The sequence below is a fragment of the Microtus ochrogaster genome, chromosome 6, assembly GCF_000317375.1.
Source record: "Microtus ochrogaster isolate Prairie Vole_2 chromosome 6, MicOch1.0, whole genome shotgun sequence".
NCBI lineage: Eukaryota > Metazoa > Chordata > Mammalia > Rodentia > Cricetidae > Microtus > Microtus ochrogaster.
The window spans coordinates 15145949-15171361 of NC_022013.1; the positions used below are offsets into that span (position 1 = coordinate 15145949).

The 25413-nt window shown below is 40.2% G+C and overlaps 1 protein-coding gene across 1 annotated transcript in view; it reads left to right on the forward strand.

Moving 5' to 3' along the window:
- The window catches only part of Cntnap5 (contactin associated protein like 5), a 964727-nt gene that overhangs the window by 40635 nt on the left and 898679 nt on the right, over window positions 1–25413 (forward strand). The window lies entirely within an intron of this gene.

Below are 25413 nucleotides of genomic sequence, written 5' to 3' on the forward strand. Positions count from 1 at the left end.
TATATATATATATATATATATATATATATATATATATATATATATATATATATATATATATATGAACTGGTGCAGGCCCACGTAGGCTCTGTGCCGATATTTCTGTGAACCCATACGTGCCTTGTTTAGTTGATTTAGAAGGCCTTGTTCTCCTGGTGTCCTCTACCCTCTGTGGCTCTTAGAATCTTTCTGCCCCCCTCCTAAGCTCTGAAGGAATGAAGGAATGATTTGATAGAAATCATCTACTTAGACTCTCTCTCAGAATAAGGTCTGGCTGTAGGTCTCTGCATCTCTTCCCATATGCTGCTGGAAGGAGCCTTTTTGGTGATGACTGGATAAGGCACTGATCTTCACAGGACAGTTCTCAACTTTATATGGAAAAGCAAAAACAAAAAACAAGGATAACTAAAATTCTTTATTCCTCTTTATTTTTTCAGTGATTTGCTTTATTTTTTAAGTGTGTGTGTGTATGCGTGTGTGCTCACGAGCGTGTGCATGTGTGTGTGTGAGACAGCATGCGAAGGGAGTTGTTGGTGCCCATGGACAAAGGTATAGCAATTCCCTCCAGAGTTGAGGTCTAGGTAATTCTGAGAAACTTGACAAAGATGTTAGACCTGGAATTTGGATCCCCTGCAGGAGCACCAAGCATAATTTAACCACTGTGCCATCTCTCTGGATCCATTTCCACTTTGATGAAGAAAAGTCTGAGGATTAGGAACAATATCTTACCTATCAGATTATAGACCAGGTCCTAGAATCTGCAGTCATTCTGGTGAAGTTTTCACTTCAAGACAATGGCTAAAGCCTAGGTCTCTGAGGATGTCCATGCCCTTAGAAGTCTTCAATTTCCCTACTCATGTCAGTTCAACAAACAGTGAAGTTATGGACAATGGTGACTTTACACTACAAGCTCATGAGTTCATTCATTTTTGGAAAATTTAATAATATTGTTAAAAACAGCACTCATTCCTTAGGCAAGAGAAAGAAATATATATAATAAATTAAATGCACATTAATTTTTAACATGCATTTTAATTAGAGGCATAAAATAAAGACAAAATTACATTAGAAGCTAAAACTTCAGCTACATAGTTGTCAATTATATTGCTTATAATTAGCTCACTTCTGTAACTGAAATGGAGCCTACAGAATAAGAGAACTCTGTCATAGAGTATGAGGGGGTAACTTACTTTATTGGGCACTTTGGGAACAGGTACAAGGCAGATAAACATCCCTGGCACATTGGACCAATAGGAAAAGGCTTGAAAAATCACAGGCTTAAATATAGCAGAACCAGGGATAATGCAATATATCAGTAGATAAAGCTCTAGCTGCCCAGACTGATGACATAAGTCCTATCTCTGGGGTCCACACTCGTTATTTTCTGACCTCCACACGCCAGCTATGGTGGCTGATGGACCTGTGAGCATACTCACAGGCGTGAACACACACGATAAGGAAATAACTGTCAAAATAAAACAAAGAGAAACAGAATGCATGAGGACGAGAATGACAAGCTCGTGTGTAGGGATCTATAACTCAGAAGACTACTGATGGGCAGGATATGGCCCACACAACTGATAATGTGCCAATTTTTGTAGAAGGAATTTGTGAAATAATATTTGAGAACATCGTATGTTCCATAAATTTATTTTTATTAGTCAGGAAGCAATAGGGTCTGAGAGGATGAGTAGCAGCAGATGATTAAAAAGATAGATATATTCCCAGATGTTCTTGAAGACAGAGAAGAGTGGTCTGAAGCCTTGAGCATGGGAAAGCATGCCAGCTGGATCTAGCTCAGAGTGGAAGGTCGTGAGGTCAGAGTTCCAGTATCTTGCCAGGGAAGAGAAAGACGCATGTGTGGAAGTCATAGAAGCAAGGTGGTCAGGGTGAGACTTAAGGGGTAACGAGAATAACCCAAAAATTCAGTTGCTTAGAGCAGTTACCATATTTAAGCCATACAACAGTCACATTCCAAATCCACGTGACTTCCAAAAGGTGTGCCTATTCTACATTTACACTTCGGAAAGTTTTTGGGGTTTAGATTCTAGGTGGAAAAGCCGCTCCAATGTCCTCCTAATGAAACTGGCTGTAGGGCTGGGGAGATGGTTTACTCAGCAGTACATGTATTACGGCTGGAGCTCACCCTCAGGACCTGGATAAAGACTTGGATGCGGTGATGTGCTGCAATCCCAGCACTGGGGAGGTTACACAGGAGGACAATCACTGGGGCTCACTGGCCAGCCAGCCTAGCTAAGAGGGTAAACCTCAGGGTCCACTGTGTAGACCTGTCTCAAAAGAAGAATAAGTTAAGGAGCTGCTGAAGAAGACACCCAAGGCTGACCTCTAACCTCCACATCCATCCTTTTTTACATGCTAATGTATCTGCTTATAAATGTACGTTTTCATTCACAGGAACACCCCTATCTAAACTCCCCACATTCTGACTGTGCTAACACAAAGAAGCTCAATCATGAGCACGGTCAGCAAGGTGCTACTCTAGAGCAAGCAGACCTGTGAACACTAAGCTGTGGCCACCTCCTCTCAGGGCCAGCTTCTCAGTGTGCCATGCTGCGTCCACAGTGCAAATCAAAGATGAGTCAGAATTAAAAGTTTTAAAAAGCCAATTGAGTTTGCAGACTTGATGCTAATGCTAGCCCCTGCTTGGAGATTTATCGGCTTAAAGTCCATCTGCTTTATAAAGCTAAAGCCAGAACAATGTATTCGCAGTCTGGTGTGGATTTCAAATTAAGAAATACTTTCTAAAGCTCTTAGCAGTAAGTGGATATGCTCTCCAGGTAGAATTTCAAAACGTCCTGCACATAATCAGACAGAGGACATTCTCCCTATTGTTGTCTGCCTTCCTCCTCGGGGCTGTAACAGGAGTAGTCTGGAAGTCTTGGTTCTTGTATGTATGTATATGAGGGTAAGCATGCGTACATGTGTGTGAATGAATGTAAAAATGTGTTCTTGTTTGTATTTGAATGTGCCCATACCTGCAGATATAGCCATGCACACACATATGTGTATTTTCATATGCATGTACATATATGTGTGTGCTTGCACATATGTGAGCTGTTGTGAGATGTGTGTATGTGTGTATGCATGTGTGCGCTTAGCACCTAGGAATGTGTTTTTATACTGTTTTGTGTACCAGGGTGGGACAGGAAGCCATACATGAGAATGACACAATTCTTGCTTTATTCTATCCGCACTCTAGGGAGGAACGTAACCCGTTCCCTGAAATGCTTTGTTTACTTCTCATGATTCCACTTTACCCTGAAACAAAGCCAAAGCTGGGTTTCATTTTTAGGAATGTTCACAATAGTTCAGATCCAGGGCAGTTTCTTTTCACACTATAATATTTGGAGATCAGAATTTGCATGCTAAATCTAGCGATAAATTTTATCCCACCTGAAAATCATTATTGAAGTCATGACATTCCCTTTGATTGATGGCAGCTACATGTGGCTCTTGTGTTTGTCATCTTCCACAGGGAGACATATCAGCTCATCAGATCTCCCTTCTCTCTGTCATTTTTATGTCTGGAGTGTACTTCTACCTGGCATAGATCCCAGACAGCATTTAACATAAAACACCTTCTTTTATTTCTTATTATTTAAAATCAGGACATTGATAAACAAATCAAGGTGAAGATTAAAATTAACACTGTAATTCTCTAATCTCAGAGAATGTCTGAACAACGTCTCTTGTCACATATTCTGTTCCATGATCATTTGAATATGTTCTAAGACTCATTTGATGGCCATCTTTCATATGTCTGTGTATGAATTGGCCATCTTTCATATGTCTGTGATTCTCTGTGCATTTGCGTGTAACCTTATTTTTAACAACCAGGGAAAATTACATTATATAATACTCTGCTGTTAACCCTCCAGCCCCAGAACTTGAAGGATTGTGCAGTGTTGTGTCTACTCAATTCACCCATTCAGTTAGTGCAGGAGCAACTAGAACACAAAGGCCTTGTCATGTTCAACCTACCTAGATCTTCAGTCCCCCACACACAGTCCCACACACTTTGTACTCAGTCATTTCTCAATAGTTATTTGTGAGGTTGATTTAACTCAATAAGTGAAAAGACACTTGGAGGAAATATGCAAAATATAGGAGTGAAGTATATCAGTGTCCTGGGATTTTTCTTTTAATCAATACAAGGTCTGTGGCAGGAAAAAGAAATTGGATTCTCTGATTGCAGATACCAGAATAATCAAATTAGCTCTTTGCCACCATCAAGATGTTAGGTTAGCAAAGACACCCTCCCAGGGGAACTCCAGAAGGAAATTATTCCTTGCCTGCTTCACCTTTAGAAGATGTGCAGCATTTCCTGGGCTGTGGGCACATTACTCCAATCTCTGTTCTCATTGGTCATTTTATAAATTCTCTGAATAAACTTTCTCTGGGTCTTTCTCATTGAAGGAAACATGTGATTACATTTAGATCCCAGCAGACATTTCTTGATGGTCAGATCGTAGTATCTGAAAATGAACGTTATCTGCCAAGACACCTCGTGCCACATCATGTAAATGAAAATGCTCCAGTAAAAATGGCAAATTGGGGGCATTGCAAAGACATTACAAATATGCAGCTTCCACCGGAGCACAAATTATAGAAAAAGCATCAAGTCCAAATGGATTAGAGATGAGCATACAAATACCTTTTGCTGAAGAATGCTAAGAATTAGTAACAGAAGTTCATGGTTTTAAATTTGCTTATTTGTGTAAGAGAGAAAGGGGGAAGGACACATCTCCTAGCATGCGTCAAAGGACATCTCAAGGAGGACAGTTCTCTCCTTCCACCATGTAGGTTTCAGAGATCAGACTCAAGTCATCAGACTTGGCAGCAAGCGCCTATGACCTCTGGGCAGATGACTCAGTGGACAAAGGGCTTGCTGGCTGTAGGATTATTTACTGCATAGTTAGTAGACTCTTTGGGGCTGAATACCTGAAGGAAATTGGCTCCTGCTTTCCTGGAAACCATCAATTGCTAATCACTTCTTAGTTAGAGAAGAGGTTTTGAGCCCCCATCCCCATCCATGCTGAGATTTTTGCTGGCTTGAACTTGTACAGGCACTGTGTGTGATGACAGAGCTGTTCGGAGTTCAAACGTGCAACCCCTCTATTGTGCCCCACAAATACTCTTATGCTGCAGTCTCCCACTACCTCTGGCTCCTATAATCTTTCAGCCCCATATTCTAAGGCAATGCCTCAGCCTTGCAAGAAAAGGAAAAAGGACTTGGTATAGTTTATCTTTTTGGAACTGAGCACTGCCTGTCTCTTGTTGTCTGCTTGTTGTGGATTGCTGTGTCAGTCATTATCTACTGCAGAAAGAAGCTTCTCAGGTGAGCTTTGAGGGCTGCACTAATCTATGTACATTACATTTAATCCCGAAAGTCTGGTTAATACTCTGTGTATGCTCCTTTAACAGAATAGACTTTCCCTTAGGTCCTGTTACTTGGTCACTCATGGATCTCGATCCTGCTAATTATTCCAGGCATGAATTCTATCTTATGGAATGTGTTTTAGATCAAATCAGAAAGCTGTTGGTACTATCACAACATTTCATGACATTATTGCATCAGTGGGCACGTCTTGCCAAGTTACTAACTATTGTAGTTCTCAAGGTTTACAGATGGGTAAGATTAAGATTAATGATTACTTTTCTATTCTAGAAGCATGGACATCACCTTTCAGCCCTATGAAGGCTAGCTAGCCAGTAGGAACAAGCTTCCAGACTGATTTTTCAGTGTCCTGTGATCTATGTTTGTGGTGTCTTCATCAACAGGATGTCACCACTAATTCTTGATGGAAACAAAGAGCAATGCCAATAGCGTGTAAAATTTGGGGACCTTTGGAAACTCATTGTTCCTCATAAAACTATAAATAGATATACCACAAGATGCAGCCAATCAACTCTTCAGTGTATACCCAAAGGACTCTATCTATATATCCTACTACAATTCTGCTTCTTTTTCCATTTCACGGCTGTTTTATACACAATAGCCAGGAAATCAAAAGAGTCTAGATGTCTAGATGTCAATCAACTAGAGAATGGATAATGCAAATGTGGTATCTTTACACAATGAAAATTTATTCAATTGTTAAAAATGAAATTGTGAAATTTTCAGGTAAATGGACGGTGCTGGAAATAATCACTCTGAGGTATCTAAGACTCAAAAACACAAATACCACATGTTTTTTCTCATTTACGGGTGTCGGTTTTGAATCTTTTCATGTGTGTGCTTAGCTTGGAGTATATTAGAAGTCAGAACTCTTTGAAGTCGGTAAGGGGACATGGGAATTTTCAAGGAAAGGAAGATATAATACAAGTGTATTAGAGGGATTCACAACAGAGGAGCAAGAAGTGTTAGATGGAGTGGTGTGAGGAATGGGTCAAAGAGGTTATAGAGGGAGATTGAGTAACACTGGACACCTTAAAAAAGTCATGTACAAACCTACTTTGGGGAAGTTTTCTAACATATACACATGCACATATGAAAAAAGCTTGAATGGAATTATCCTATGTTGGGCACAATGACTCTCTTAGACACAATAGGCTATCACAAAACCCAGTGCTAGGTATGAGTTAATTATCTTAAAACATTCTTACAGCTGTTGATGAATATATAAGGCAATGCAAAAAAATTATAAAATATTGACTTTGTGCACTTGAATTCAATCATATTAGAAACACTGAAAACTAAGGTGCTTTCTTTCTTTGTAAAAACATTTACTGGAATTCGGAATTCTCTGAACAGTGTTTGGCTTTTTTCCATGGTATGACTTACAAATAGCATCTTTTTTAGCTTTGGTAAATTGCCATATTCTCCTTTTAGTCAGCAAAAGCCTCTAGCTGGCATCATTTGCATTTTCAATGTCATGAAACATCTGTAGGCCTTCAAGCTTCTGCCTATCATCAGTGCTTCTGGAAAATCTTTACTGTTTTCACCATGGCCAAATTATGCATTACAACCAAATTTGAAAAAAAAAAAGTAATCATTGACAATTTCATACGTGTATATAATGCATTGTGATCTCTCACTCTGTACTCTGACACCTCTCCCCAGCACCTGCGACTCTCCTCTGCTCCCCACAATCACATGATTTTGTTTGGTTTTGACTCTCTGAATTTAAGCCAGGCTGCCCTCATGAGCATGCGGGTAGAGCTGTCTATTACAGTGTAGCCAGTTTTCCAGTGTCCAGAGCACTCTACTTGCCTCTAGTCCAGCAAAGACCTTTGCTGAGAGCAGTGTATCCAACATCTCAGTTTTTAAAAAGAATTTCAGGAGAACCTGTCTTCATGTGAAGAGTCTCAGAACCACCAGTTTGAAGCCACGGTTTGTGCCTGTGTGGTATGAGTATGGTGGCGTCAGTTCTTTTTCTCATCACTGTGACAGAATAAGTGACTATTATGAGGAAGAAAAGCAGTTTGGCTCACTTTCAGTCCATCAATCCATCATCATGAGGAAGTTCTGATGACTGGGGTGGGTAAAGAAAACCTCCTTTTGGGTTAGAGAGAAGGCTCAGCAGTTAAGACACTTACAGAGAACTCAAGTCAATTATTATCGTTCCCAGCATGCATATGGCAGCACAGGTCCAAGGGATCTGAGACCCTCTTCTGGTTCCCATGGGTACCTGTAGGAAGATAGGGCAAATAAATCATATAGGCAAACACACACACACACACACACACACATAATAAATAAGTAAATTTTTAGTTAAAGAGAGCTCTTCCCACACAGATATGCCAAGAAACAGAGATTATGTTAGAATTAGGGTGGGGCAGATTTCACAGGCCTTTTTTCAGTAATATATTTCTACCACTCAGACTCTACCTCCTCAAAACTCAGGCTTAAAAATAGCAGCAGAAAAAAAAAGAGCAGCAGAGCAGGGAATACATTTTTTTTTAACCATAAGCCTGTTGGAATATCATAGATTTGATCCCTTTTAATAGGTGTATGTTCTTGACTTCCTGTGGGTGCTTTCATGACTATTTGAATTTTTCCCTTTCTTTTCTCCTTAATGAACCTTCTTGGGTCTACTTACTGCTTCTTTTGCTTCTTTGAGGCTTTTCCCCTAGAAGAACTCTTTTGTTGCCTTTGAAGTTTTACCTTTCTAATCTCTTCCAGAAAAAAAAGATCCATTTGCAAAACCTTCTGTCTTTCAGACAACTATGAGCATGAATGCTTGTGTGTTTACATGTGTTCTTGTGCACATTTGTGTACATACATGTTGAAGAAAGAGTAGAACCTTGGGTGGAGCTTAACACGCACTGTCTACCTTGTTTCATTGAGACAGAGTTTCTGACTGGTGTGGAGCTTGCCAAGGGAGCATACAGATCCAACAGACTCTGCCTTGTAAGCTTTGTGACTGCAACTCCATCTATTACAGCCAGAGGTTTTTACATGAGTTATAAGAGATAGAAGTCAGGTTCATACACTTACAAGGCACACACTTTATACACTGAGACAACACACCATGTCTTCTAGGCAATCCCTTTGCAATTTCAAGAGAATGTGACAATTGTCATTCTCTTCATGTGTAACATAAACCGAGGGGGCTACAAAGGCATAAGATAATTTGGAAGAACTGATCTCTTACCCAAGCAAAGAACATCTGCTCTTCGCAAAACCAGTTTGACCACTGACTTGGCTTTCATCACTCATTTTTTTTTTAAATTAGAAACTGGAATCATCACACTTAAAAACAAATTGTTGACTGTTCCAAAGAGTCACCACTGACTTGGAGCCAAGATAATGTAGAAGAAACTTGCCCAGGTCTGACATTCTGTGCCCCATCTGTGAAGACCAAGTGCATTGTCCAAGACTTGAGTCAAGACTGAACATTCACAACCACAAAGTCCTTTGTAAAAATAAAACTCAGATTCTGTCTAGGCAGCCACTGAAGGGTGAAAGGCAATTATTGTGCACATAAAAGGCCTTGCAAAAGTAATTCTAATATCAGGCTTGGGTGGTGTGAGAATGTGTGATTTGTGCAATAATAAACAAATTATTTTGTTTATGCATTTACCTACAACATCCAGATATATATTTTTATATCTGCCAATATCTATGGTCTGAGCATCACCAATAATGACAGACTAATTTGTTAGCTGTTCTTTGGATGGCATGCTTCCAAATACTCCTCCATATTGTCCATTCTATTTGACAGGTATACTCAAGAATGTAATCACAATTATAAACCTTGCTCAGGAGATCCTTTTGAATTAACCTTCAAGATAAGTCTAAGATAATGACACGTCTATTTCCCTGGAATTCATGTCGTCGCAGGTTATTGAGGGGCCACTGAGAATATCTTATACATTTTTGACTAGGCACATGGGCAAGGATAAAGACTAGCTGTTGCTTTCAGCACTGTCCACTATTGGAATCCTGACTTCCTCTTAAACTGAGCATTGTATCCCCACCTCTTATTACTGAGCTCCATGCCTCTGTTTTCCTTCTGTCAATGTCACTCTGGCTTGTGACTGGGCTTTGTATCTGATTCATCTGATAAGAGAGTGTGGTTCACATCTCTGATAGCAGCAATTGTGGTTTGACCATCCTGGAAACAGTCAGAGACTCTGGAAAGCTAAATCCGGGCCAGGGACGTGTTATCCATGGGCAAAAAAAAAAAGCAGCAATAGCCAGCAGACACTGAAAACAGCAGTACTTGATTGTGTGGGGACTCTGGGAAAGGCAGAGAATAATCTCGGGATTTGTAGGACCAAGGACAGAAAGCTGGGAGATTTACTGACTGGTTGAAGATTGACCCCTGACTCAACAGATCCTCGGAAAGTATGAAGTTGTACCTCACAGGTTCTAGCATTTCAAATGTCACAGTACTGGGTATAGAAGGTGAATTACATATGCGTTAATCAAGCTTATATGAACTACTTACTAGAAAAGTGTCAAAAATCATAAAGAGGAGAGGCTAAGATTCAGGGCAGCAGAAACACCCACCTGCTATACAATTCCTATATAGTAAGGCAGGAAATTTATCTTTGAGAGATTAATTATTTGCCTGAAAACACTCTGCTAGCTCACTGCCACGTCTATGCTAGAGACTCTGATCTCTAGGTTACAGCCTCCTCTCTTCCCATCCCAAATCACTGACTCCAGAAAGCCCAGCTCCTGCATTCTGCTTGTACAGGAACGTTTGGTCCTCTGGTGTCTTTCTCAGCTGCTTATAGAAACAGGGCTGGTCTGTATCAGCCCAGCAAAATCCTTACAATTCCCTGCATGGCTTCATAACATGATTGCTTGTTTCAGTTGTCTTTTTCTAAAACTTTTCAATTTCTAACTTCTCATATTTTTATACTGTTAATGTTTAATCTGTTGATTGCAATATATTGAGCTGTGAGACCAATTTTACAATCAATTGACTAGCATTTTCAGAATAAAATAACCAAGAAAATAAAAATGTCAAAGGACATGATTTATGTCACTTTACAAAGAAAAACAGTGCTTTCTTTTGGTGTGTGTGCATTATATGTGTATGTATATATGCATATATGTGTATCAGTGTATATGTATGTTTGTGTGCACATCTTTTGACCTTATGCAGAAAATAGTTTCCTATGATGTATCATGAAAAAGAAACATCTGAAGTCATTTACTAAATCATAGTTTCAACGTATAGGATCAGTAGTGTTTAAACGCATAGAATACAAATCTTAACTACATCACCTACCACTCTGATTTTATATTCCGTCCATAAAATATCATCACCCACAGGGGCCAACGCTGTGAGGAATAAACCACTGACAGCTGCAGGATGCCGCTTACATATTAGCATCACTCAATAAATATTCTCTCTAGTCTACAAATAGAATCAACATATGAAGTAGAAAGTTTGCATGCCCTCTTTGTTCAGCATGAAATGAGGGAGAAGAAACAAGAAAGTCATCCGTATTTCTAATTTCCTAGAGAGATGTATTTTGAGAATTGATTTAAGTCTAAAATTTCCTGCAATTGTCTTCATATTCTGTTCCAAAGGACTCACCACTAGCTAATGTTCTGTTTGTACAAGTATAGGATCTATCAATGTAAGCCATGAATATGTTCAGAAAATCAAAGTAAAGTGCTTGTTTTCTTAAACCACACCCCGTTCTAAAGCATGAAGGGTGTCCAGTTTCTAAAGGACAGATGACCTGGGAAACATCGTCTGATGCCTCAAATAGTCTTGGTATCTTAGCAAAATGCTTTTAAGTTTCCATAAACTAGCACAGCATTTTTACACTGTTGTTCACCCCAGACTGGACACCAAAGACAAAGCAAAGAAACAATTCAACCCAAATCTATCTGAGTGAATCAGGGAGCATCCTGGGATTACTAACGGGGTGGATGACTTGCTGAAAAGCCTACCCATCATTGGGATGACTTTCAAAAGCTGCATCCGTGAGCATCTCTCTGCATCACTCACAGGTAGCTCACCCGGTCTGGTTAGAGCTGTCTCTTCTGAAGTTGCTCTTGTTTATAAAACTCTGAAATGGGACCCTGTAAATCCCAGAAATTTGAAGAAACTTCTGATGTCTTTTGTTTTATTTTCTTCCTGGGACTGTTAAATTGTATTTACTTTCTGATTATTAAGGAGACTCTTCCCAGCATGGAATGTTTCAATTCAGAGGAAATTACATTAGTATAACACACACTTAGCTCAGAAAGAGCACCACAGTCCAGGCTTTAGGGTAGAGGCAGTGACTTTGAACTAACACTGCCTGAGTGCGGCAGTTTTCTTGATGTAATCTGGAAGAGTCATGCCTGAATTGATTGCACACCGAAACTGCAGGACGACTTTGAGAATCATTTTCTGTCTCATTGAGCCTGTTAGATAGTAAACACTGACATTTCCCAAATTCATTCAGGATGGAATATGGCTAGAAAGCATCACTGGAAACAGAGACCAGCAATTCTGAGAAGCCCTGGATTACAGTTTGCTTTACTGGGCGGAAAATGATGCTGTCATGATTGTTTTTGTACATCTGCCCCAATTATTCCATAAATTAATGTCTCCAGATCCTTTACAGTCAGCCTAAAGGAATTATGGGTAATGAGATCCTGACATGCCAGGAATGCCTCTAAGAAAGTACGTTTTCCTAAGTCCCAAACAAAGTCAAACTTTCAAGCATCATTGATGCATTGTACTGACGTGCACTGACAACATCTGGTGATGTTGCATTTTGCCTCCAGTGATGATCCCCAACTATGCTCGGAAGCCTCTTTTGCAGTTGTGGTAAGGAACCATTTATGTATACTCTTATTTGCTCTTGTTTTTACCTATTGATAAAACATTATGTTAGCCCACAGGAGTACAGGCATATACGTACGACCCTGAAAGAGTTGGAAGTCAGAGGGCAGCCTCAAGTGTCAGTCTTCACCTTCCACCCAGTTCCAAACGGTCTAGGATTGTTCACTGTGTTGCACGCCAGGATTGCTTCCAAGGATTTTCTTGTCCCAGCCTCTCATTGCCTCACAAAAATTCTTGGGTTAAAACACAAAAGGTCTAAGGTCTAGTTTGGTTCCTTCCTCGTCTCTCTCAATGTGGGTGACAGCTCTATGGTTGGGTCAGACTGAGGGACCACTGGCAGTAGCACCAGGATTTATCCCTACAGCTTGTACTGGCTTTTGGGAACCCATTTTCTTTGGGTATACACCTTGCTCAGCCTAGATATAGTAGGGAGGCCTTGAGCCTTACCTAACATATGTGCCTTGCTCTCTCCGAGGAATGGATGGAGGGGTTAGGATGAGGGAGTAGGTGGAGGGGTTAGGAGGAAGGGAGGGGGTGCTAACTGGAATGGTATGTAAAATGAAAAGAGATTGGTTTCTTTAAACAGTGTCTTGCCTGGCTTTGTAGGAATTCTGGGGATCCCAGGTCAAGCCTTTGGTTTCACAGCAAGTACTCTACCCATTTGGCTTCTCTCTGAACCCCACTTGTATTTTTTTTTCTTGTGCTAAACCTTTATTCAAATTCATAATGGAAAATATTTCAGCCCCAAAGAAGAACAGTTATGTCATTTGCTGGTAAATGAATGTAGCTGGGGAAAAAATCACATTAAGTGAAATATATTCATCTCAGACAACAAATGCTTAGACTTCACAGACACATAAAGGTATGCACATTCTGATGACGTGGAAGTAGAAACGAAACAGAGAAACAGAGACAATTTCAGAGGAAGAAGGCAAGGAAAGGGGGCGGGGAGTCTGGGTGGGGCTTCTAGGAGTATGTACGAGTATAATCCTAGTACATTATATACATGCATGAAAATGGCCTAAGCAACAAAACATCTTCATTTAAAATATGTGATATATTATAAGTGAGAAATGAATAGATCCTTCAATAGGTGACAAGTTTTGTATTATTACATATGTTCCTGTCTACAATACACATTTAAATAACATCACAATGCGCACAAAAATATCACTCTTACAACACCTGAAATCATCCATTCGAGCCTTCCTTTGGGCAATGCTCTTTATTTGTATCAGAAAATAAGCCTCTTATTTGTCTCAGCTAACAGCCCTTCAGGTACATGAACCTGCTACCGTTTCTCCTCTCTGAGCTAAATCTCCAAATCGTCCTGAACCGCTTCCTGCATTAAGTGACTTCATAGCTGATTCCATCCTAACAGCTTCGCTTTAAATGCTCTCTCGTGTGCAAAAGTCAGTTTTAGAAAGTGGAAGGAAGCTTTCAAAGGTGCTACCTGCTTCCTTTTCTCTAGAACACAGAAGCACCCACCTCTGCTGTTTCCTTGTACTGAGTGTGAGCCCCGAGGGCCTGACGTCTGTAAAGTACAGACTGGATCAAGCGCAGGACGGAGCAACATTTCTTAGGATATTTTAGGAGTGCTCAGGTTTCTGGTCACATTGGATTGGCTATTGAGCCTTTGTCTGAAGACAACAGATAATAAAAAGCTTTCAAAAATAATGAAGCAAATGTCTCATCCATGCCTACATTTTGTTCAGATTTTGAAATAACTATAGACTCGTGCAGTTTTCCTTATAATAACAAAGGACTAGGGCTATGGATGTGGGGTAAGAGCACTCTCTGTGTAAGCATGGACACTTGAGTTTGGGTCTCCAACATTCAAGAACACTCAAAAGTGTGGCTGTGCAGGCCTTAACTCCAGGGCTGGAGGAATGGGCTGGCTGCTAGCCTTGCTGAGAGGCCTTCTTTTTAAGGGAATAGGGCCTGAGAGTGATAGAAGAGGCAACTCAGTGCCCTCCTCTCGCCTCCAATGGCCACTTTCCCCCATCCACACAAATGCACACACACACACACACACACACACACACACACACACACACACACACACATAAAGACACACAGACACAGATTACAACACAAAGAGGTTCTATGAATCTGTTTTCAGAGTTCCCCGATAGCAAGAGCTCACAAAATTCTACAACATGCCAATCGAGATAATGGCATTAAAACAATGAAAACAGAAAATCTGTCACTGCAGGATGCCCCATTTGCCTTTTAATACTTAGTATCCTCGTGGCCTCAAACTCATGTTCATTCTGGGAAGTTACCAAACAGCGCTTCATCCAATAATCTTACCACCATGAATGTTACAAATATAACCACACTGTAAATAGTGTGGATTGGTCTTTATCATTTAGCATGGTCCTCTGCAGATTCAGAGCAGCATGTACTCCGGCATTCACCATATACCCCTTCCCACTGTGTTTACCCTCTCATATTGTAGCTACCCCCTCCCATTGTATTTACCCCTCATGTTGTATTTACCCCTTTCCAGTGTAGTTACCCATTCCCATTGTACTTACCCCCTCCCATTGTACTTACCCCCTCCCATTTTACTTACCCCTTCCCATTGTACTCTTCCCCAGTAGTGTTCCAGAGTGTGCCCATACTTTGTTCATTCTTCATTGAAGAATAATTGGATTACCTATAGTTTATTGCTACTGGTTATGAAAATGATGTAAAATTGCATCAAAGTTTTTGTATAAGTACTTTGAAAATTTTTTTTTCACTTAAGTGAATACCAAAGAGTATAATACACAAACCATATTGTGATGGCATAAACACTTTTAAGGAATCAGCCAAAACGAATTCCGGATGTTGGTGCAGGTTCTCATTCTCACTGAGACTTGCAAGAGAACTGCTTTCCCCACATCCCAAATGTACTTGGTGGCTCCACTGTTTATCACTTGTGAATTCCTGTAGCTATGTACTGATCTCTCCCTATATTTTAATTTGCATTTCTCCACTGCCTAATGAGGCCAAACATCTTTCAGATGTTGATTTGCCATCTGAAGGTCCTTTGGGGGAAAATTCATTTTCCACATCCCGAGATAACGGATTGTTTACTTACTGTTGAGGTTTCAGGGTGGGTTCACACACAGGACACAGTCCTTTGGTTATAAAAGTTGTTTGAGTACAATTCCAGCATTGTTCTTCAGTTTCCCTGTCTCTGCTGGAGGAACATTTTCTGATGTGGATGAATTCTGATTTATTTTTATGGATCTTGTACACTTTGCCAAGTCTTAGGTGCCAAAGATTTTCTGCCAAGGTATGCTTATTAAAGTTTAATGGTTTCAAAAGGTTATTTTTCTCCACTGAACTGCTTTTAAGCATTTTTAAAAATCAGTTAGTGTGAGTTCCCTTTCTGTTGCATTGACCTACACATCTGCCGCTGCCCCAGCAGCAGGCAAGATACCGTAATAGGGTTGCGAGGAGTCCTGGAGAAGAGCAATGGATGCTCCCTTGCCCCCTCATGCCTTTCCTTCCTTTTTTGTTTTTTGTATTTTATTTTTAAAAAGTTGCATGATTATGGTTCTGTTGTCTTTAAATATACACATAGGGATGACCTTTGCAAGACAGAACATCTGGCTGGACCTGAAATGATAAACATTGCTCATTACTCACATGTGGTTCTCTGGGAAGAACAGAGCCTCTCCTCACTTCTGTGGTATTGATGTTCTTTATCTTTTATTTAGTTTTTCATCAATTTCTAGTTTCCAGCATATAAAGTCCTGTCTGTCTTTAGTTTATATTTAGATATAAGTGCTAATTATTAGAGTGGTTACTATTATATGCAATTATTTTTCATATATTCTCATTCCAAGTACATCGAATATATTGATATTTTTATGTTTATCTTCAATTATCATTTAACTTAATAATTTAATAAATTATATATTAAATTATACAACTCACGTTTCAATCCTCAGAGTGTTTTGACGATTCCTACTTTATTATTCAGGTAATAATTTTGAACAGTCTTTACTTCCATTTTATGTAGAAAACAATCATTGTGATACCAGTAAACAAGTGGCAGCCAGTGCTTCGCAGAATATTTCATCTGCTATTATTGTGTGTGTACGGTATGTGTAGGGCCAGGTATATGCATGGTACATGTGTGGAGGTCAGAAGACCACTTTGTGATGTCATTTCTCTCCTTCCTCCTTCATGTGGGTTTTAGGGATCACACTTAGGTCTCCAGGGGTGCAAGGAAAGATATTTTATCCACTAAGCTATTAAACTGGCCCTAGTCATATTTCATAGATGTTCTTTATCTAGAAGAGAAGTGCCTTCTGTTTTTAGTATTATGAGAGTGTTTTTGGGCGCAAGACAGAGATCAGTAGTTTGAGAAAATGAACCCAGTGTCTTCTTGCACATGCTTGCTTAGAACTCTACCCCAGACTTACATTCCTGCTCCTAAGAACTGTTTTCACAAATGGGGGTTCAACTTTATCAAAGACTTTTGTTACATAGATATCCTCAAATTTTCCCTTTTATCATGTTAATGTGTTGGCTTATCTTAAATGATTTTCAAATATTTAGTACTAAATCAATAAAGATATCTGAGAAGAAGGACATCTCACTTCTAAATAGTATGGAATTGTTTTTACATGCTGCTGAATGTTTTGTAAAAATTCTGTGTCTGTATTTATAAAAAATGATTCTCTCTCTTTGTATGTGTGCATGTGTGTGCATGTGAATGAGTGTGTGAATGTGTGTGTGTGTGCAGAGAAAGTGCATGTTCAAATGAGTGTGTGTGGGTGAATGTTTGCCAGGGAGTTGTGATGTTATACAGATGTTGAAATTCAAGTCTCCTCTGGAGCTTTCTCAGCTGTGCAATGAATGGCCTGATTCCTCACTCCTGAGCCAGAGAAGAGCCACCCTCCCCGGGAGGACTCCAGGACTCTGTGGGGGAGGACTCAGGGCTGCTGCTGGCCTTCAAATCCTAGCTTTGTACTTGACCTTTCCTCTCACCATGCAATGTAATTACCTCCTTATAGTGTCCAGGGGCTGGGTTTTCAGTCTGTGTATGAGGAAAGAATTTTATGTGATATTTGATCAAACAAGGCAGTAGTTTTCCCAAAGTTCTCTGACTTATATTTCTCTTTTCACACCCCTTTCTTCTGGAGAGCGGCCTCTCATGCTGGGAATGATGGGGATCGTTTTATTTGTCTAGCTTTTGGTCTGTTCTCAGCCAGCATTGGTTTTTCCAGGTTCCATTTTCTTCAGCTCCAAGTTTGTCATATATGATGCAGAAAGAAGAGACCAAACCTTCCCTGCTATATTCTTCTCAGATCTCAAGGCCCCCATCAGGTCTGCTCAGGTCTCTTTGCTCCTCAAATTTTTCCTGTGCTCATCTGATTTATATAATCTAGAGTTTTCCTTGGTATTTAGTGAGAGGAATGTCAAAAAATATGTATATTCCATCTCTGCTGAACTCATTGAAACCTAGCATTTTGTTGGTCTACCATGCACTGAGCACTTCCAGGAAGCAACTCACTGAATGTTCTCTTCGGTGTGTTGCATCTCAAAAAGGTGAAAACTGTACCTGAGAAACAGCTGACAATGAAGAGAGAGTGCTGGCTGCTCTTCTAGAGGACCTGAGTTTGGTTTGCATCACCTGCACTGGGCAGTTCACTATCACTTTTAATTCCAGCTCAAGGCTACTTAATAACCTCTTCTGGCCTCTGTAGGTACCTACACCCACATGCTTGTATGTCCAGGCATACAGACAATTAAAAAAATTTTAAAGAAAAGAAAGAAAGGTAGAGGATCTTGTCACAGACCATCAGATAGAGCACAAAGTTTTTGTGATTTAATGCTAACGTGTAACCAAATTTCCAGTCTCTATAAACTTGGTACTTTCCTTCAGTATTTTATATGTTTATATTTCTGCCTGCATGTATGCCTTCAGGCCAGAAGAGGGCACAAGATCTTATTACAGATGGTTGTGAACCACCATGTTGTTGTTAGGGATTGAACTCAGGACCTCTGGAAGAGCAGGCAGTGCTCTTAACCTCTGAGCCATCTTTTTAGCCCTTTAATTTTGTTAATTAGCCATTGACTCCAATTTGTGCTCCCCATAGAACCATAGTTGTGAACACAGTCAACCTATAGGGGTCATGACCTTAAAGCAAACTGATTATCAGGATTTATAAGCTGTCAACAGCTCCCAAGTTATGGCTGGGGCCTTGTGAGCCTCTCTTGCCTCCATACAAGAACACTGACAGGCTTGATCTCTGATCTGAACACTGAGGTGTGATTCAGTGGTTGAACACATCCTAGTCTTTGCACAGTCTTGAATTCAATCTATAGTATGACCAATAAATAAATAATGTAAATATATACATTAAAGGATGCAAACAACACCAGATTCTTACATGGAGCACTGAGCTCTGTGTGGTGCATTTTTCAGTCACACTATTAGCACAGTGCGGGAATGGGAAAGGGCTGGAAAGGCAGCACAATGATTAATATTTCTTGCTGCAAAAACATGAAGTCTGGCATGTTAGAACCCCAGAACTCACCTAAAAAGCGAGACAGCTCTCAAATATCAATTCTCGCCAACTCTGTGGGATTCCATACCCTCTCACGGTCTTCTAGACTCTGAGCGCACACAGGTGTGTGTATCCTCCCCCCAACACACACACATGTGTGCATACACTTACAGATACATACTCCTATAAATAACATTTTTGAAAACAAGTATTATTTTAAAAAAAGAAAAGAGAGCAACGTAGTATGCACTGACTGTAGACTACACAATGACCAAGGCTCTTTTCAAGTAATCATTTAGAGAAAGCTTTCAAAACAGACAATATTCACTCAAATTTACACTCAGGAGAAAGCTGAGAATTTGAGAGATTGAACAGCTTGCATAGTGCTACACACTAATGGAAATAAGCCGGATTCAAGCGGAGTTTAAAAAATCAACTCAGTGTTCTGTCAAATACGTTAAGCTTGTTGATCTCAACAGCCAGCATGAGTTTAATAAATATGCATCTCAAGATTTGAAAGGATATGGAGAATGAGAGGAAATCAAAATCTCCTTGAGGTGGAAGATGTAGGATACACAGGGTTTCGATGCCTTTAGAGGAGAAATGTCAGGCTGGGCAAAAGTCACAAACAGAACTCTCAACCCTGAAAGTGTAAGTGAGTGTGTTCTCAAAGCAAGTTTTGCTGTCTATTTTTCAGCAACTGAAAAAGTTTATAAAGGAACAGAAAGGTAATAGTTCAGTTTCTTTTAGGCTAGACTGCCCTGATGTCTGTCCCTTTCCAATATGGCTGATACTTTCCAAAGGCAGGAAACAGAATTTATTTTAGTTTTCAGTTATTTTTTAATATTTTTAATGTGGTGATTTGAATGAGAATAACTCTCATGGCTTCATGTGCTCGAGTACTTTGGGCCCCAATACGTGGAACTTTTTGAGAAGAATTAGGAGGTTTGGCCTTGATTATAGAGGTGTAGTATTTCTGGAGAGGGTATGTCACTGGGAGTGCTCTCTGATGTTTCAAAAGTCCATATCATTCCATCATTCTACTTGGTTCTCTCTCTCTCTCTCTCTCTCTCTCTCTCTCTCTCTCTCTCCCTCTCATGGCTGTTGTCTCAACATGTAAGCTCTCAGCTACTGCTCCAGAGCCATGTTTGCCTGCCTGATGTCATGATGGTCATGGACCAAGCAACTAAAATTATCATCAAATTTTCAATAAACTTGTTCTTTTATGGTTTGCCCTGGTATGGTACCTTTAAATATCAAAAGAAAAGTAAGTAACTAAGACAATTTCTGTCTATGCTGTATGTGTCACTTGTGTGGATGCCTGCAATGCCAGAAGAAGGCATTTGATTGCCTGGAACAGGACTTGCCAGCACTTGTAAACCACTCAGCATGGGTGCTTGAAACCGATCTCAGGTCGTGAGGAAGAATAAAAAGCTATCTTAACAGCTGAGTGGTCTCTAAAGCCCTGAGCACAAAATTTGTTGAAATCACAGGTTGGGATGTTGTTCAATTGGTAGAGCTCTTAATTGGCATGTAGAACATCCCTTCATTTAATCCCCTGTACTCCATAAACCAGGGAAGATGGGGTACACTATAATCCCCTGCACTGAGGAGGTAGAGATAGGACAGCAAACTGTTCATGATCATCTTTGGCTACATAGTTAGTTTGAAGATAACCTGGGAAAATAAGACCCTGTCCCAAAGGAAAACAACTTTTTCAACATCATTTCACCCAACTTTCTGTGACTGTGGCAAATGTCTGAGATAACCATCTTATGAAGAGAAAGGATTTACTGTGCTCAGTGTTGGCATTCCTCGTGGCGTCTTGCCCTACCTATTCACTCAGATATCTCTAAGGTAGCACATCACACTGGGCACAGTGAGTGGAGGAAAAAACTTCTCACTTTTTGGATGAGAAACAGAAGAGAGAAATGAAGGATCTTGGTCTTTTGATCTCCCTTCAGGGCAGCTCCTTCTACTACTGTTTATGAAAGAGCTACCACCAAATCTCGCCTCTTAAAAGTTCAATACGCTCTCAACAGATTCGCGCTGAGTACCAGATTTTAACATGTGAGAGAATACCTTAGGTCCAAGACACAGGCGGACTCCTTCTTTACTGATAGCACCAAATGTAGTCTACGTGGCAGTTTCCAAGACTCAGAACAGAGAGATATTTCTCCCCATCCTTGATGTCTCCATTCTCACGGCCCACAGTCTCTCCTTCCTTCTCTCACTGGTATTTCTCCTGAAGGAAGATATTTTTTCCCATACGTTTTTGTCCATTCTCCCCAATTTAGGTGCATTCAGATTCTCTTGATAACTTGTTTCTGAATGCTGCTAATGATATAAGGCTCGACTGTGGTGTGTGTGCATGTGTGTGTGTGTGTGTGTGTGTAAGTCAGAGACAACCTTGAGTGTTGCTCCTTAGGTTTCTTCTGTTTTGTCGTTAAGGCAGTTTTTTGTTGACCTAGAACTTCATAGATAGGCTAGGCTACCTGGTCAGAGAGCTGCAAGAGTTCTGCCTGCCTCTGCCACCCATTTTACCATTTCTGGGTTTACAAAAGTAGGTTACCTTGCTGCTTTTTATGTGTGTTCTGGGCATTAAATTCAGGCCCTTATGCTTGTGAGATAAGTGCTTTCCTTACCCATCTCCCCACCCTTCTTACTGCCCTGTGAATCCTCTGCCTTCCTAACTGCCATAGAACTGACGTCTCTTATTTAGTCTGACAGTTCTGTAGCGTCTGTAAGAGCTATGGCTCCCCCATACAGTTCAGGCAATTTGAGAATGGAAACAGGGATCAGTAACTCCACTCATGGATATTAGTTGTATATATTAAATAGTTGCGAAATAACACAGTAAATAAAGCAAGAATTTTTAACCCTTGTGCTTACAGGGATCACTTCCACTGAAGTATTTCCAAGACTGCATTTAATTACCCACCATATTCAGGCAGCACCATGATGGAAACTGGACTTGAATTTGCCATTTGAACAACATATACTCATTCCCAAATAAACCTATCTCCCCTTAGCCTACTAAGCACCTGGCTTGGTGCTTCATGAGTGTCCTTAGAATATATGTAATATGACTTTATGTCCCTTCTCAATGAAAAGCATAATTTTCCCAACACAATTCTGTTCACAAGTGGGAAACAGGTTAAAGCAAGGAGAAATTTGAGCACAACAAATCTAGCTCTCACAGAAGGGTGGATCTTACAAACTCATTGCATTGTGCTCATAGATTTTTTTTTTAAATTTCTTATCTGATATCACACTAGAAGTTGCAGTATTTATTGACTATGTTATGGTTCATGATGCCAGAGAAGTCTTAGTTGGAATATTATTCTTTCTTTAAAAATAACACTTATTTTCTGTTTGTGTGTATATGTGCATAAGTGGGACATGTGTGCACCATGCTGGACATGTGGAGGTCAGAGAATGACCTTCAGGAGTCAGTTCTCACATTCCACCTTGCTAAGGAACTGCATTCCCTGTTCTTTCTGCCCCCGTGCTTCACTCCAGGCTATTTTGTATATCCTGAACTTGTAGATGATTTCCTCTCTCTGCCTCCTATATCCCACAGCAGTGCTGGGATTGCTGATACATGCCATCACATCTGGCATTTTCAGGGAATTCTGGGGTTCAAACTTCTGTTGAAAAGATTATGTCCTAGGTGCTAAGCCATCTTTCCAGGATCTAAAACTCATTATTCAACAACTGTTATGCAAAACTGTGTCTGCAACTCATTGCTACTCTCATTATCTTTCTTCATATATACACTATATAATGTGCTCACTACACTCTTTCTGCTCAAGGTGACCGATGATTATGTTTCTTCTCCATCCTAGGAGTTGAAGGCAGCTAGGTAAGGTGGGTTTGGCCCATATTCATAGCATTTTATAAAATTATCAAAGGATATACAGTAAAAATAAAGAATGGATGCATAAAATAGTAATCTTGTGTAGTGTTGCTATGTGCTTAAAGCAATGCCTTGTCTCTTCTGATTTTCCTGCTTTAATCTGTGAAGTAGAAAATAAGGATAGCTATCCAGGAGCTCATGGCGAGGAACAGTAAACATGTGAAGCCCTCAGAAGAGATGATATTTGACCAGTATCCCATAAACATTCCTAATAGTCACTATTCCTGTTACCTTCTGTATTATTTTGACTTGCATTTAGTTTTATTATTTTTGTCTGTGTGTAAGATGTGGATGCATGTGTGTGTGTGTGTGTGTGAGTGTGTGTGTGTGTGTGTGTGTGTGTGTGTAAGAAAGAGTAAGAACAGCCAGGGTTCAGAAGAGCCTTCAGGTGGTGGTTCTGTCCTTCCACCTAGTTTAAGGTGGGTTTATCCTTGTTCAGGGCTGCACAGGCCAGGCTAGCTGACAGGTGAGGTCTGGAAAACCCCACTGTCTCCACTTTCCATCTTGTGTCCAGTAGGAGTTTTCTGAGATTACAAACACTGGCCCTGAGGTACAGACTGTTGGACTTGAGTTTTGCAGGAGGGATGAGTTTAATGTGCACACAGCTGCAGCTCTGTACTCATTAGTGGGAAGGTCTCAGAGGATGCCCAAATCCCAGGGATCTCATAGAATGTGTTTGCTCCAGCATATGAGATAACAGGAACCTTTATTTTAAGAGAGGTATGCACATGTAGGCACATTAAACAGTAGAACACATTTAACAATGTCAATGGAAACGCAAAACATAGTCACAGTTGATATATGATTTTCAACTATTAATTTTTAAGCCTTTTATCTGACGACTGGAAAATAGGTCAAGTTCTTGCATCAAACTTGAAGACTGGGGTTGGAATCCCCACTAAATATGGCTGCCTGTCCATAATCACAACCTGGAGAGAAGATCCACAGGGTGAACTGGCTACCTGAACAAGCAATTCAGGTTTAACCTGAGTTCAATTAAGAGATCCTGTTTTAATGTATGAGAAGAGAACAATCTGGGGAGACAAATGACAGAAATTGCTTGCCTCCATATGAACACATATGAATAAAAACTACACACACTCACACACACATGCAGAGAGAGAGAGAGACAGAAAGACAGAGAGAGACATAGAGAGACATAGAGAGAGAAGAAAAACAAAACAAAACAAACAAACCCAAGGAGGATTTTATATTCTTATTCCCTGCTTCTTGGTGTCTCCTTACATGGGCATAATAGAGGGCAAACATAGTGGACCCTCAGACAAAAGTGGTGACAGTCCTGTGCTCATGTGCCAGCATGATAAAGGTATGCTTTTCAGCGCATCACCATCTGTATGCTGATTGTTACTGATATCACAGCCCCAGTGTCGGGAAATCTGCAGAAGCAAATAACAATGAAGAAAACTAATCGTAAGACCAAGCATTCAGATGGAAGAGACACTTCCTCACTTGAGTATCTTGAGTTAATAGAAAGCTAATAGATGACATATACAACGTGGCATAGATAAACACTGGATATTGATTACCTCAAAATTAACTGAGGAGAAAGAATGTTTGGTGAATTGGAAGAGCCTTGGCACAATGAATAAAAAAAGAACCTGAACTGTTAGAAAGGATGGTGCAAATATGCACACTTGTGTTGTGTTGTGTGTTTATCTGTGTCTCTGTGCCCATGTAGGTCAAATGTCATAATATGTGAGTGTTGCTTCTCAAGAGACTAAAAAGTCAAATTTTAATACAGAGCCTCTCATTGAGGCCTGGGGCTCATTTAATAGGCCAGACTGGTGGCTAAGGAGATGCAGGGATTCTCCTCTTGATCCTTTCCTGATGATGGGTTTATGAGCTTGCCTTCTCCAGCGATGCTAATGATTGACACAGGTTCATATGTTTACATGTCAAATACTTTATCTGTATTATCTCCCCAGCTAAGTATTATTTCTGTTTTGCAACAAAGACCATGTATGTCCAATGCCTTTCTTTCCTAGAGTATGATGACAGTTGATATTTGAGGAGCTACACAGAAGAATCCAGAGCCACAATATATAGACTTGAAATTTCCTTTAGTAGAGGAGCATGATAAGCATGCCTGAGGCCTCAGTTCATTCTCAAGCACTCTAGAAGTAGAGGGACAGAGAACAACATACAGAGACAGAGACAGGAGAAGAGACACAGGGGTCCAGCACAAACACAGAGATTGATGGTGAGAAAGAGAGAGAAACCTGGGGTCACTCTCCAATATCCAGGATAGGCCGAGGCAGAAACAGTGAAAGAGAGAAACACAAAGAGACTGAGCTTCAATTTCCAGTACCTGAGAGATAAAGAGACAAAGGCAGAGAGAGAGAGAGAGAGAGAGAGAGAGAGAGAGAGAGAGAGAGACTGACTGACTGACAGTCAGACAAGGATGAAAAGAAAAACATGGAAATAGAAACCAAAAGACCTAGGTTTAATTTATAATACCCACAAAAGACAGGGAAAGGGAGACTAAAGAGGGAAAGAGAGAGACAGAGAGGAAGAGAAAAATCAGCTCTGGTTCATAGTTAGTACCAAAGAGAGTCAAGGAGGTAAAAAGAATCATTATTCTTGTTTTACAATTTGCATGCTTTTGGGTCAGCAGGACTGCAAATTACAATAAAGGAGACTCTTGGCATGCCCCAGGAGCTCCTCCCTCCTTATCACCTTTACTTGAGTTACA